The following is a 14,053-nucleotide window of genomic DNA, read 5'->3' as shown; positions in this document are numbered from 1 at the left end:
ATTATTATTACTATTATTATTTCTTTGGTGTTTGAGGTTTTAAGACACTTTTAAAGATGAAAATGAACATTTGGAAACGAAGAGACATTTGGAATTGAAGTATTTGTTTAAAGAAAACAAAACAGAACAAAACATCAAGAAAAACAACAAAAACTCAAAAAGAAACCCAGCAAAAGCAACCAAAAAAAGGCTCAACCCAACATTTCAACCTGAGATATCTAGATTGTTACCATCCTGTACCTTATTCCTTCCCTAGACCTTCACTGACATGAGGAGTGAAAACAAACTGAAAGGTTCTTTTTCCAGAAAAAATACTGTAGTATTACCAGGTGGCCACTTTTTTTTTTCTCCCAAAGCATTCTTTGATAGAAAAAAAGTCTTTGCTTTGTGCTTATCTAAGAGCATGTGACATTCATCTGAATTGCAGGTGAGCTCACAGAGGACTACAGATCTTCTGCTATCAGCAAAAAACACCTTTTGAGTTAGCTCTGCACTGGAATAGCTGAAATCCTCTTCAGCTGAAGGCAGTGGCAGCACAGCCCTTTATAAGAAAAACAAACAAACTGAAATCAGTCTGTGGGGCATTTACTAAATTACATAGCCAGAATTCATGTATAGAGTATTTTAAGCCAGTAAAATCTGCTTGTGGGAAATACATCTGGGAGCAAAATTACTTAGGATTTCTCTGTGTCATTTTACTTTGCTTTAATTTTTGAGTTAAATTTGGAATAGCTTAATACTTTTTTCTGAAATGTGGTAGGGCACAGAATCTAATAACTGGAGAGTGGCACAAAACCTTGGATTGGAGGCAAGAAGCACATAGAGGTGACTTCTGAACCCTTGCTCCTTCCATGGCTTATCTCACCCAGTATGATATATGCTTACTTGCTCTTAATGACAGTGAAAGTGGAAGTGGAAAGTGCTAATGGTGCTACTTTTTTTTTTTTTTTTTTTTGTCTCTGGTGAGAGGAAGTTTATGTCAATCCATTATTTGGCAGTGCTGGATGGTTCTGTTGAAATCACAGCTGGCTGGCCTTTTCCTGCAGTAGCAAATAGACCAGTCTGGCTATCACATCACTGTTTTGTGTCTCCTGCTGGTATTGCCTGTCTCAGGACCCACATCATTCACTGTGGTTGAGCAGGTTAGTCATCTCCATCTCATCTCCGTGCTGGCTGAAGTGCAGACCCAGACATTTCTGTGCACAAAAGGCCCAAACCAGGTCCCATCTTCCAACTTCATTTCTAGTGTCTACTGCCACTGGTTTGGCAGATTGTCCTTTTTTTTGAGCCTGACACTGAAAACATGCCCTTACAAAGTCCCAGTGGTGTGCTCAGCACCCTCCACAGCTGTTAAGGAAGTGCAGCAATGGAAGGCAGAGCTTCTTTACACAGACACCCCGCCCTCCTTCTTCTGCAGTCAGCTTTTCCCATTCTTTTTCCACAATCCAAGTCACCCAACAGGCTGACAACCTGCCAACAGGTCATATTGCCTCCCAGAAAACACCTTATTTCCCTTCATATCTTTAGAAGACTAAGACATTTCTTGAGAGTTTTAGGAAAGATACCTACAAGATGGTGGCCTGCAGTGATCCCAGCACAGCAAAAAAAAGGAAACAAGAAGTTTGTCCTGCAGATTTGGTGTCTTGAAGAAATACGAATGACCCAGTCCAAGAAGTTTTCTAAATCCATACAGGGATCACTTCAATCATCTGCAAAATCACCTGCAGAACAGCTTAGAAATAATTTCTTATGTTATATATTTATTCTGTAGTTATTGCCTGAGGAAGAACCACTTCACAAACTTTATGGTCAACATAAGTTAAGCCTGGCTGACCAGAGAAGGGTCTTTTCAACTTCCATGAGTAGCCAGCTCACAGAAATTTTGTCTGTTCACCTGAATGGGGATAATACCTTTGAAGTCCATTTGTACAAAGGGAAATAGCTGTATTTCAGGCAGGTAAATCACAGTTAATGTTCTTTGAGGGATTCTGCATTGGGAAGCCTTACTGAAGGCAGTTGGATCTAGGAATATTTGCAGTGTTGATCTGTTTTCACAAGAGTCAAACCTACTTCTTGCATTTCAGGGATTTTCAAATGTTTGTTCTGTATTTCTTTAAGTTGCCTGAGTCCTATGAGGGCTTAGGTCACTCCATCCTGCTCACCAGAATAGGGCACAGGGGTTTATGACCTCATGTGCCCCAGTGGCATCTGTTATCTTTCATTGTTATATGTTTTGCTTTCTTTGCCCATTTCTATGGCAGCTTTTGACAATGTCCCTTCTATTATGCAGTTAAGCATAACTTAAAAAAAAAAAAACCTGTTAAATTTTCAACAGGGTCAGATGTCAGGCTTTTTTGAACGAGATTGAACATTTGGCTGGCAAAGCTCATCTTGGCAAAGCAGAGAAAAATTCCTTTGTGGGGAAGCTTTTTCTAAAATGTACAATACATCCTGTGACTGTGGGTGATAGCGTCTCTGCACTGCATCCCCAGCATGAAGTACAGGCAGGATGACAGCAGCAGAAAAAAATCAGCCACCAGTCTGAACTACCTGCATCCTTCTAGGCAATTGCACTTCTCTCATTGTACTGCTCCATGGGTTTCTCTGCAGGAGCAAGGCACACTAGCAAACTTGTCCTCCTGGTGAAACAACAAAGGGAGCTTTTCTTCTCATCTTGCTTTATTTAATTAGAAGAATCCAGAGCTAATAACACCTGAATCCTGCACAAAAAATGCAGTGGTAAAAGACAGTATCCACAGGGCCCATGTCATGCCCATCTGCTCCCCAGCAATTATGATATCTGTGGTGAGCCACTCAGACAGTCACTGCACAGCTGAGAATGACAGTATTGTAGAAAAAGTCTTGTAAAAATTGCTGGTGTCGTAGTCAGTTCTTCTCCACCACCTTGAGAGAAGCTGAAGTTGCCAGGCACTAACTATATTCAAGAGCTGAACTCCTCAGTCCTTAAGTGTAGGACTAAATTACTCATGGGGAGGGGTCTTCCGAAAGTCTGGTCTGACCAGTTTTGCTTCTCTGGAAATGAGATGGGGCTCTGACCTTGTATTTGCAGTCAGGAAAGAATGAAAGAAGCCCTTCCTGTGCACAAAGCCTGCAAATGAGATCAAAGAGGATTCAGAGATCAGAACTTCACAGGAATTTGGGGAAGAGCAAACAGCAGGTTTTCTTTAAAAATTCAGATATGTAGAATGAAGATCAGCAGTTTCAGAAGATACCATGTTTATCACTGATACACTCCATTTATTTTTGTCTTCTGCCCTAGGAAATGACAGTGTTCTCAATGATGGGCAGGCCCATGAGCACACCTTGAAACCAGTGGATGAATGGAGGGACACACACGTGCATTGTTTACACCTTGTAGTACCGAGAGATGAGTGATGGGCCAAGATCTAGACCATGCCTCCCCAGGGGTGGGAGCTGAGGTCTGTGCCTGGGGCATTCCTGCCAAGACACACAACACGTGCCCCCAGCTGGCCCCTGTGAGCTGGGAGAAGCAGGGGGGTTGCACTGGGGCAGGTGCTGCCTTTGCAGCTGAGATGGAATTCATAGGGAGAGGTAATGCAGGAGGCCTTATTTCAAAGCAGTCCCTCCCTCTGTTGCTTTGAGGGAAGCAGAGCAGCTGTCAGGAGGAATATCCCTATTCCATATGGCTGTACTATGTAAATATAGCACTGTAAACAAAGACCTGCCTGGGAATTAATCCCAGGATGACAAAAAATACATGGACACACTTTTGCTGGCTCTTCTACCACTCAGAGAAGTGAGTAATAAAGGCTGAATTATCTATTTTAAAGAGATTCATTCATATTTTGCATTAAAGTATTCATATTTCTGTAAAAAATAAACCTCATTCCTCCTCCCCTTTTTAAATCGCAGCCATATTCTGTTGCTTCTAGAGGAAGTTTGTGTTTGTTTCAGTGCTTTGAAATTAATTTTATATTCAAATAAATTCTTCCTCATTTAGGAACTCTTGAATTTTTGAAAACCATAGGGACCTGAAGGGTGTTGGAAAGTCCATTTGTTCAAAATAGTTCCATGGTGAAGATTTGAAAGCATTTAGGAACTGTTTTGATAATCCCTCTACTGAGCTACTTTATAACTTCAGACTCTAAAATACTTCCCTGATTCTGGCCTAAATCACTTCAAAAACAGAATTTAGACACTTAAATCATTAGGAGAAAAAAATTCTACCAGCAGCATATAAGTCCTTCTGAGAGAATGACGACAGTGTCTTTGGTGGCAAGTCCAGAGAAGCTGCTTGTCAGACAAGAAAGCAAGTTTTGCTAGCAAGAAAATCCCCTCAGCTTTGAAAATTAAACTGCTGTGATACTCTACAAGTCATATGCTCATTGCAGCAGCCTGTCATCACATTTCAACACCTTGTTCAGGTCTCTCACACCAGAAAGCAGTTGCCTTCATAAACCAGAAGACTGTCTAGGTTTGAAAAGACAGGTGTCTGCTAAGGAATGTAGGAACCTCCCTTGAAATGGAAAATGTAAACCCCTTCCCTCTGAATTATTATAATTTTGAAATTAAGGGGCTCTCAGGCAAAGATATAGGAATAGTAATAACAGTTCTTTACTAGGAAAATTAGAAACACAAATCCAATAGTACAAAAAAACCCAAACTACTGACAGAGTCAGAATATGACCTGACAGCCTGTCGGTCAGGGTGTTGGTAGCAGTCTGATTAAATGGTGGCTGCAGTCCTCCTGGAGTGATAGATGTGGTTCTGTTTAAGCAGCGATGCTGTAGAAGGGTGGAGTTTTCCTCTGAGGGTCCAGTGGTGGTGTAGATGGGCCTGGTCTTCCTCTGGAAATCCAGTGGAGAAGAAAGCTGCACCTTGAGGAATCCAATGGGAAAAGGCTGCCTGTGGTGTTCCAGATCTCAGATTATATCCAGGCAGGAATGCTTGGCTCCTCCCCCTGGGTGGAGCATCTCACAATGGGATGGTGTAATTTTTATCAGTCATGCAGTGACACTCAGTGGCCCATTAACAGAAGATATCCCACTGGAGGAAGATAGGTTGTGGAAGAGATAAAGAAAACTGCCCAACTAACAGAAGATAACTGCCCCACCTCCAACAGATGGGGATAGAATACATACCCCCAGCCACATCTTGTAGCCTAAGACAAGGACACATAGGCATCTCTCCAGAAAGAGCAAAGCACGGCAAATTCATTCTGTGTCATACCTCATACAGCAAAATCAAGAAAGAGTTTTAAAGTGGTTCACAAAAAACAGAAGCAAAAATAATTGGTGTAGACATGTTAGATGACCTACCTAATTACACAGTAAATTGGTAATGCCTTTGTGGGCACACATGGGAGAGGAGTTAAATATAGATCCTGACTTATCTTCTTCAACATGAGAGTGTGGTTGGTTATTTTTTTTTTAGTCCAACAGATTTGGACTACGACAAACATGTCACCTTGTGATTCTGCATATGCCCTGCACTAGGTAATACCTAGAAATAGTTTAGACCCTCATTTTGTCTAAACCCGGATGCCTATTGTCACAGGGCTGGCAGATGGGAAATGTGACCTGTTGGAGGTAATTGTTTTTCTGGAGAGGAGCCCACTGCCTGTCTGGGCAGGAACATTTCTACCCTTGGTCTGCAGTCTCCCAAAGGGGTTAGATCATAGAATCATACAATATACTAAGTTTAAAAGGACCCATCAAGATCATCAAATCCAATTCCTAGCCATGTTTAGAACCATCCCCTAGAGTCACACCATGTGCTTGAGACCACTGTGCAAATGCTTCTTGAACTCTGTCAGGGTTGGTGCTGTGACCACTTCCCTGTGGAGTCTGTTAGTCTGTTGTAGTGCCCAGACACCCTATAGGTGAAAAATCTTTTCCTAATATCCAACCTAAACCTCCCCCAACACAAGTTCAGTCCATTCCCTCAGTCCTGTCACCGCTCACCAGAGAGAAGAGATCAGTGCCTGCCCCTCCTCTTCCCCTCATCATAATCTGCAATGGAGTTTACCAGCACCTGCAATTACATGGTCCTCGCTTACCTCAGAGACAGTGCAAGAAATGCAAGCTGTGCACCAATCCTAACTGTGCTGGGAGCCAGGTCCTCAATTCTGTTGTGCATGGGGTGACTCTCTCCTTTGTTTGACCAGTGGATTTGGTATGATTGTCTTTTCATTGTGGCAGGCACCTCACTGCAGAACAGCTTTCCAAACTGAGAATGGAAATGGCATGTTTCATTTCAGGGCTTAGGGTCACCACTTCTTTCTGCCCCATCTTCCTTGGATTGGGAGAGTTTCTTTATACTGTAGGTTGTGATAAAATCTTGTGGATGTTATATTTTTGCTCTCTCTGCCAGTAGCATTCCTCTAGCAGACAGAGGTCCCATTTCTTCTTCTCATGAACCTTTTCAAAGAGAGGAAAGGGTATTGATCTTTCTGGATTTTTCTTGAAGCTTCAGTCAGCTGTCAGCAGGTGTGGCACCCAGGCAAAGTACTCTCTTCTTCTTCTTGGCTGCCAAGATCCTCATTCTGCAGCCTTCCAGTCCACTTGGTGGGCTCTCAGTGAAAGCAGCTGCTTGTAGGGCTGTAATTAGTAACTCTTCACCAGCCTCTTGCCCCACTGCTGCTTCTTAGATCATTTTCGTGGGGCACAGTTTTTCTGAGATTATCTCCTCAGCAGCAGTGCTAGGGGCACCAAAAATGTTCCAATTTTGAAGAGTGACATCAGTAACTTTGGACATCTGTTATGATATCTACTGAGATTTTGGGGGGAGGGGAGAAATAGCTAACCCTAATAACAGCAAACATTTAAGAAATAAGGTTCTGACTAACTCATTGAGTTTTCCTGGGGGATTATTATTTTAAGATAGTTAAAATAAGAAAAGAAATCTTGGTGGTAGTTTGGCCCCAAAAAAGATCTACTATGAAGACAGTGCGATGGATGTGTTTCATAGAATGAATATCAAACACTTTAATGTATTTGCTAGAGTGAATAGATAGAATTTCAACTACTTCTTGAAGTTGAAATACTGATCCTAAATATGCTTTAAATTAGGCAGAGTCTAACTGACTACAGCCCAAGAGGCAGGAGAATTCGGAAGTCCATGTAACTTCAGCCAAAAGATGTTAGTATTACTGCTTCATGCATTTTAACATGAACTCAAGTTTTAGTTTTTTGAGATCCTCAAAGCAAAATATGGGAAGAGGTCACCGTAAACTTATCTGCAGCTTGACAGGCAGTGTCTGTGTCCACCACTCCATCTGCTTAACCTTCCTGAGAAGCTGATGTTCATCTTTGGACTTCAGTTAATGGTTTTGTTTTACCGAGAAAGAAACCTGGATCAGTAGCATTCACGGGACTGCCAAATGAAAATGGAATTCAAAAATGCTGACAGTTGCTCTAATAATCAACATTCTGCTTTGAAATATTCTTGACACTTCCTTTTCAAATTAATTTGAGAAACATTTTATATGCAAAAGTCTTAAGGAGGTTTTCCTGACCCTGGTGTTTGAAGATTGTCCTTTTTATGCAGAAAGCTGAAGGGAGCTCCTGAGAAAAGAACTTATAGCAATTCTCATATTTAGTACTTTGACTATATCCTAAATATGCATTATGTAGGTGAAGGTTTTTTATTTTGTTTTCTTTGGTTTTGTTGTAGTTTCCTTACAGTTCATCCACACTCCAAAAAGAAATTTGTTGAGACTCAGACAGGAGGAAGTCCTGCTTCTTTTCATGTTTGTCAGGACTACAAAGTGGTCTTGGCCCTGGCATGAGAAAGCTTGAATTATATGGGATTTTTGGTGAGTATCAGGCCTTCCTATTTGAGTTTCTGGGCTGCTGGGGATTCAGTGTATCCAATACTCCTTAAGTGGAAGGTTTTGATTTAGTGTTTTCTAACCTGTGACCTGTGCCAACCATACTCAAGTTCCTCCAACTATATCTGACTTCAGGCTTACAAACCAGACCTGAACACAAGCTGGTAAAGAGACCTTTGTAAGCTCAAAGTCAAGTACTGAGGCTTTTGAAAAGCATCCTAGTTTCATCAGGCCCTGTTGGTTTCTCTCCCCCACAAGGCAGATGTTACTCCCCATTTACAGCAGGCTGCAAGGTGACAGCTGTGGAGCTGAAAGGCCTGAGCGCGACTCCACTCTTGGGAGGTTTCTGTGCCTTGCTGCTGCCAGGCTGCACAGACCAACGTTTGGCACAGTGGATAACCCAGAGTATCTTGTTTTATCCCCGAGGGTGCAGTGCTGACTGTTCCTCTTCTGTTCACAGATTCCCACAGCTTCAGTCACTGGTGGAGTCTCTGCTCTGCCCACACAGGTACGGTGTGGGTGGCAACTTCAAACAGATCCTACTGCAAAGATGACACACTACATATTTTAATGACTGTCTTGCTCAAAGGATGGGAAAATAACGGCCAGCATGCAGAAAAGGAATAGAATAATTTCATATTTTTACAATCTCCTCGTTAGTCATTTCACAACACTTTTCCATAAAGTTACATGCCCACATACTACACATTTAGGTTTTTTGACATCTCTAATTGAGGAATCTTTTTTGTCTGCCAAGTACTGCTTTTAATCTGTTTTTACATACTCCTTTTACCTATTTAAGGACCATTAATTTCTGTAATATTTTTCTGAAAGCCATGCAAGTATAGTTCTCACTTCTGAAATTTCAAAGATAGCTTAATGATAACAAATTATACTTTACCAGATTGCATGTGGGAAACATTTGGCGTTAATTGAATTACTTGTTTCTTCCAACTCAAGTATCATTTGCCAATACATATAATTATATCTAGAGAAACTTATATACATTCTTTACAAATTGTACATAAATATACTTAAGATCAGGTAATTTTGATCATATTTAACAGTGGGCAGAAAACAGCTTCTCTTTTGTGGACTCTGAGACACCCTTGAATTTATAACTTATTTTCATATTTTCTATAACTTCAGTCATAGTCATGAACTAAGTATTATGCTTTTTCTTCCTCATATAAATATGTAATTGAAATAATTAAAGTTAGGCAGAAAGAATCTGATAATTTTTTTTGTGGGGGAATTAACTACTTGCTCTCCTGTGCTGCTTATGGAAGACATTTAAAAATAACATGAAACTGGTGTTAATGACCACCTTACTTTCCCAGCTTAGAACATTTTCCTCCATAGGAGTTGGATGTTAACAGCAGAGTCAGTAGTGGGTTAATTATTTTATTTGGTTTATTAGATATTATTCTTAGGCTCAGATTTTTGTCATCCTTTTCCCTTCACAGGGAAGGTTTTAACCCAAGATCTATAATCCTGTGCCATAGCGTCAGCCTCAGGAAACAGATGCAACAGTTAAGCCACAGTCATAGACAAGGTACAATTATTCTCTACTGTTTCATTGGTTTTGGCCAGGGTAGAGTTAATTTTCTTCACAGAACCTTATACAGACTAGGTTCACCTGCTTCTTTTAAAATGTTGTCTTGTAATCCTCTGCAATGAACCAGAGAGCCCCTCCAAAGTTGTGGAAAGTACTTGGGTTTAGAGCATTTTCCTAGCAGTTGATGGAGACTTACTGAATCACTTTGTAAGACCATCTGTTCCTGAAATTTGAACTCTTTGTCAGTGTCTTCATTTGTTTCGTGATTTAGGAAGCTGTTTTTTGTTGTCAGAGGGGGTTTTCCAATTAAAAATACTATCAGTTTTATGAACTTGCAGTCTTTTTCTACTTTTTAGCTGGGCTTCCTGGGCTCTTCTCTGGTTCTCGTTATTGTGATTAGCCTCTGCAGCAGGCCGTCATTACTAATTAGAATTAGCAGAGGAGCTCTCATGGGTTCTACTTGCACATCCAGCTTCACCCTCTTAGTTATACCTGTAAAAATGCTGTAGCAGTTCATGCTCTAGTTGAGTAATGATTTGAATGGCATTTTTTACGTCTCCCTAAAGTTTCTCTATCAATACCAATATCTTACACTACCCAACAGCCTCAGTTCAAGTCAACTTTTAAGTTCCCTAAATGTGAAACTGTAAACTGAAAAGCTGAGAAGTAACAGAGTTACTGCTACTCCTTGCTGCTTTGCTGATCTTATTAATTTTAATGATACTGGAAAGTCACACTGGTAAGGGCAACAGTACCTATAAAAATGAAACACACCACTCATATTCCTGCATCTTTGGCATGTATGCTTGATGCAGAGGCAAAAGACCTGGTTCTGGGGAACTGCCAGTGCACTGTGTGATCCTGCCTGGCTCCTACCACCTTCATGGGGGTGGGAATGCAGCTCCTGCTTGTTCTGTGTCACGGGGGCTCTTGATATGGCTGTAAATAAATTGCTGCCATCACTTGTTTATAAGTAGCATAGTTTAATATTGAATATGTGTTGAATAATCAGCGTACAAGTATATAAATAATAATGAATTACTAGTTTATAAATATTGTCTGATTATTAAACACTTAATAATTACTTAATAAGCACAGAAAATATTGTGTAAATATAACATATCAAGTGGAAAATGCTGTTTGGCTGCTTCCTGCAAAAATGCCTTCTCTTCCAGGGGCACAGGAGCTAGTTCGGTCTTGGGTTCATCTGTGGTGAGTGAGGACAATTGGGCCAGTAACACTGTTCCCCCAAATCTCCAAGCAGGCACCATACATCTGCTGGCACACATCATTTCTACCCTTGGAAAGAGATGGGGAGAGACTGGCCCAGGGTTCCTTGAATCTCTGAGGAAGAAGCCAGGCTGCTTGTGCAGAGGACAGTGCTGCTGCTTCCTCTGCTCCTGGCTGGGGACAGCCCTGCCCATCCTTAAGCTAATTAGAGCTTCTGCTTGTTATAGCAGTGTGGGTTTTGACAAGGTCATAAATCAATCACTGTCCTAGGAATATGAACTGCCATAATTGTGCACTGTCTAAACATGAACTGATGACTTAATGACAATTCCAGCTGTTGTACACGCAATGAATTAAGAGCTGGACATATAAAAACAGTGTGAACACTGTCTTTTCCCCCAGAGACTCTTTCAGACATTGAGTTCTGCCTGATGCATGCTGGCCTCTGAAATTTGGGAACCAACATGACTGAGCCCCCGACCTGAGGCAGGAGTCTCTGTCCCCTGCCCACCTCCCGCCTGCCTGGAACCCAGCACCTTCCCTCTCCCACTCCTGCTCAGAACCAGATCAGTCAATCTCAATTGCTGAGCCCAAACACACAGGACTTGGTCTCTGCTCCAAGCCCCAACCCACCCCCAGGAACCCTTTTCCCAGCCCCAAACACACAAGCCATTTTTCGTTTTAAAGCCCCCAAAACAGCCTCATCAGCCTGTTCTCAAGTCTGGAAAACCCAAAACTTAGTCTCCATTTCCAAATACAGGAAACACAGGACTAATTCTCTGGGTCTGATGATTCTTGGTCTTGAGGCCCAAGAACACATCTTCCTTTGAGATGGAAGAAGCCCAAAGCACATGATTTGCCCTCCTTTCCTGGAGTGAGATGAGCTGGGGTTTTGCAGCCCTAAAATAGCCCCCCCTGCCTGAGCCCATGTCTGTAAAACAGGATTTAGAATAGCTGGCACTGCCCTGGGCTAGACCAGCTAGTCTGGTTTCAGCCAGGATGTCACCTCCCCCATTCCAAGAGCTGCTCAGCTCAGTGGGTGCCATATAATGCCTTCATATCTGGGAACTGATATTTCTGAGAGTAAAAATTTGGAGTAAATGCAACCATAATAATCTGTTCCCACATCTAGGGCAGGCCAGAAGGTTCCCTCAGGGGCAAATGTAATATCAGAAGCCCTGGATCGGGCACTGAAGGTGTCGGAGCTTCAGTGAGAGCACACAGACATGTTGGGAAGTGCAATTTCACTGGAAAGCACACCGCTGTGTGCATAGAGCATTCACAAATGAAAAATATTGAGCAAGGAGGAAGAGCAAAACAAAGAGAAGCCCAGAGAACTCCCTAACATCATGTTAGTGTCTCTTTTTCTATGGTCAGGATTTTGCACAGGAGGGTGGACATGTGGAGGACACACACATTGTTATCTGCTTCTGTCAGTGTGCCTGAAGGACAGGCACAAAGCCTCCTGCACTGCTTAGCTGGAACAAGTGCCAGGAGAAAAGGGGAGTCCCATGCACAAAAGCCAAGCCTCTGGCCTCAGCCAATGGTAAAGGAAAAATCCAGAGGTGAGCAAAGGCCAGAATATCACCCAGCCTGGCACTGCAGCTGGTAAAACCTAGGCTGGACAGAGCCTTCCTTGCCCTGGAGCTGTCTGGGTTCAGTTTTCATCTGTCCTTCCTGATTTGGGGCAGTGACTAATTCTCTTGACTTTGGAAGACCTCTTCACTGACTGTGGTGTTTTGGGAAGCAAAGGGAGATGGCTGTCTCTCCCAGAACTGTTCAAGGAATATATGGGAAGATACTCCAAAAAGCCATGAACTTTTGTCCAAACATGCTCTAATTTAACTTTATTTTTCTCCCAGGAGGACCACCTGCTCTCAGGCAGCAAAGGGCAGCAGCCCTGCAGGGCTCTTCCACACCCTTAGAGCCCCTAATTGTCCTCAGCTGGGCCTGCCTACTGCTATTTAAGCTCCAGCTGAGGAGCATCATCTGTTATTGCTTCTCCTGCTTGGCTGCTGGAGGAGTGGGGCTTCCTCTTCGAGGCTGACTTCATCTTTGAGGCTGGCTTCATGGCCACTGTCCTGCATCACACTGTGTGCTGGACCAATACGTGTATGAGGACAGGATGATCATCTTCCTGGTGGAATGCAGAAGTGAAATACTGCAGGAGGTAAGAGGCCCTTTTTTGGTTTTTTTGACTGTGGATTTTTTTCTTTCTTGCTGATGAAAAGCTTTTACTGAGGTGGGATAACCTGGCTGCTGTTGTCACAGGGCTTTGCCTTGTCAACTTGTGGGCAATTTGCTTTAGTGAAACTGTTCTTCTGGCCTCAAGTGTGTTAAACTGACAAGATAATGTAAATTAGCCTTAATTTGTCCTTTCTGGTGGCCCAGGAAGCAAATTTTCCTTTTGGCAATTCCTGCAATTTCAAGTATGGAATGTCTTCTTATGCAAGCAGCTGGGATTTTTGGTAGCCTTGACCAAATTGGGAAAGATTTGCATGGTACAACCAGCAACTGGAATCTCAGTGTGTGGAACAACAGTTCATCAGCTGGGGTAAAGGGCTTTTATGAGTATGCAGTGCTCACTTCTGTGCCTGATTTTTCTCTCTCCTATGGAAATTTATGTGAGGAGAAGGTAATAGTAGATTTCTCAAAAAAGTCCTGTGTGACCTGTATTTCCCTGCCCCTTTACCAAGGTTGAGGAATATCAGAGCTATTGAAGCTTTGGGGTAGTGAAAATTTGAAAGGTGCAACCTGTCTGCAGACTAAAAGCTGTATTATTTATTTCAGAATTAAAACAGAGCATGTGTTTTAGGTGATACAAACAGAGAGCTTTTGAGAGCAGCAAAGCTTAGGTTTGGTTCTGAAGAGAAAATCCCTTCATTTAACAAATGGCTGTCATAACTTTCACTGGAGGATTTAATATCAAGCAAAGGCTCTTGCAAAGCCTTTAAGGTGGTCTGTCATGAACACCAAGATTGCAGTTCTGTTTTTGTAAATAATAATAACCTCATTGGTTAAGACATCTATTTCTTGCTTGACTTCCCACCTGCCAGTTCATCCTTAAAACCTGAATAAAAGTCCCCCTGCCAAGAAGGAAGACCAAAAGATGCATTTAATTATGTGTTTATGAAGGTAGTGCTTAGTGTGAGCTGTGTTTTCAGAGTTTTGAAACAAGGGTGAGAAGCATATTGTCTTATTTGCTGAGCATTAGTCTTGCAGTCTTGAAATCCAAAATAAGTTAGGATTTTGAAGCTGTTTCATAACTGGAAGGGAGCATGGTTGGAAGAATCAACTGCTGTGTCTGGCAGGAGGGCTCTTGCTTTAAGTCAGATGAGTTTCCTGCCTGCATTGCTGAGAGTTGCTGTGTGAAATTTCATGGGCTCCTTGTGTTTGATCCCAGGATGTGTTGTTGCCAAAGTCTGTAGAGACACTGGCTGCACTGTCCTTCC

The 14,053-nt window shown here is 42.2% G+C and overlaps 1 long non-coding RNA gene across 1 annotated transcript in view; it reads left to right on the top strand.

Annotated features, from left to right (window-relative positions):
- Positions 1-12,764, top strand: part of LOC115903547 — a 35,439-nt gene extending 22,675 nt beyond the window's left edge. The window contains exons 8-11 of the long non-coding RNA XR_004060701.1: positions 7,657-7,798; positions 8,274-8,321; positions 9,280-9,368; positions 12,464-12,764. This is a non-coding gene — a long non-coding RNA (uncharacterized LOC115903547). The remainder of the gene's footprint in view (positions 1-7,656; positions 7,799-8,273; positions 8,322-9,279; positions 9,369-12,463) is intronic.
- The last annotated feature ends 1,289 nt before the right edge of the window (positions 12,765-14,053 follow it).

Source organism: Camarhynchus parvulus, chromosome 4, assembly GCF_901933205.1.
Source record: "Camarhynchus parvulus chromosome 4, STF_HiC, whole genome shotgun sequence".
Taxonomy (NCBI): domain Eukaryota; kingdom Metazoa; phylum Chordata; class Aves; order Passeriformes; family Thraupidae; genus Camarhynchus; species Camarhynchus parvulus.
This window is presented reverse-complemented; position numbering and strand designations above follow the sequence as displayed.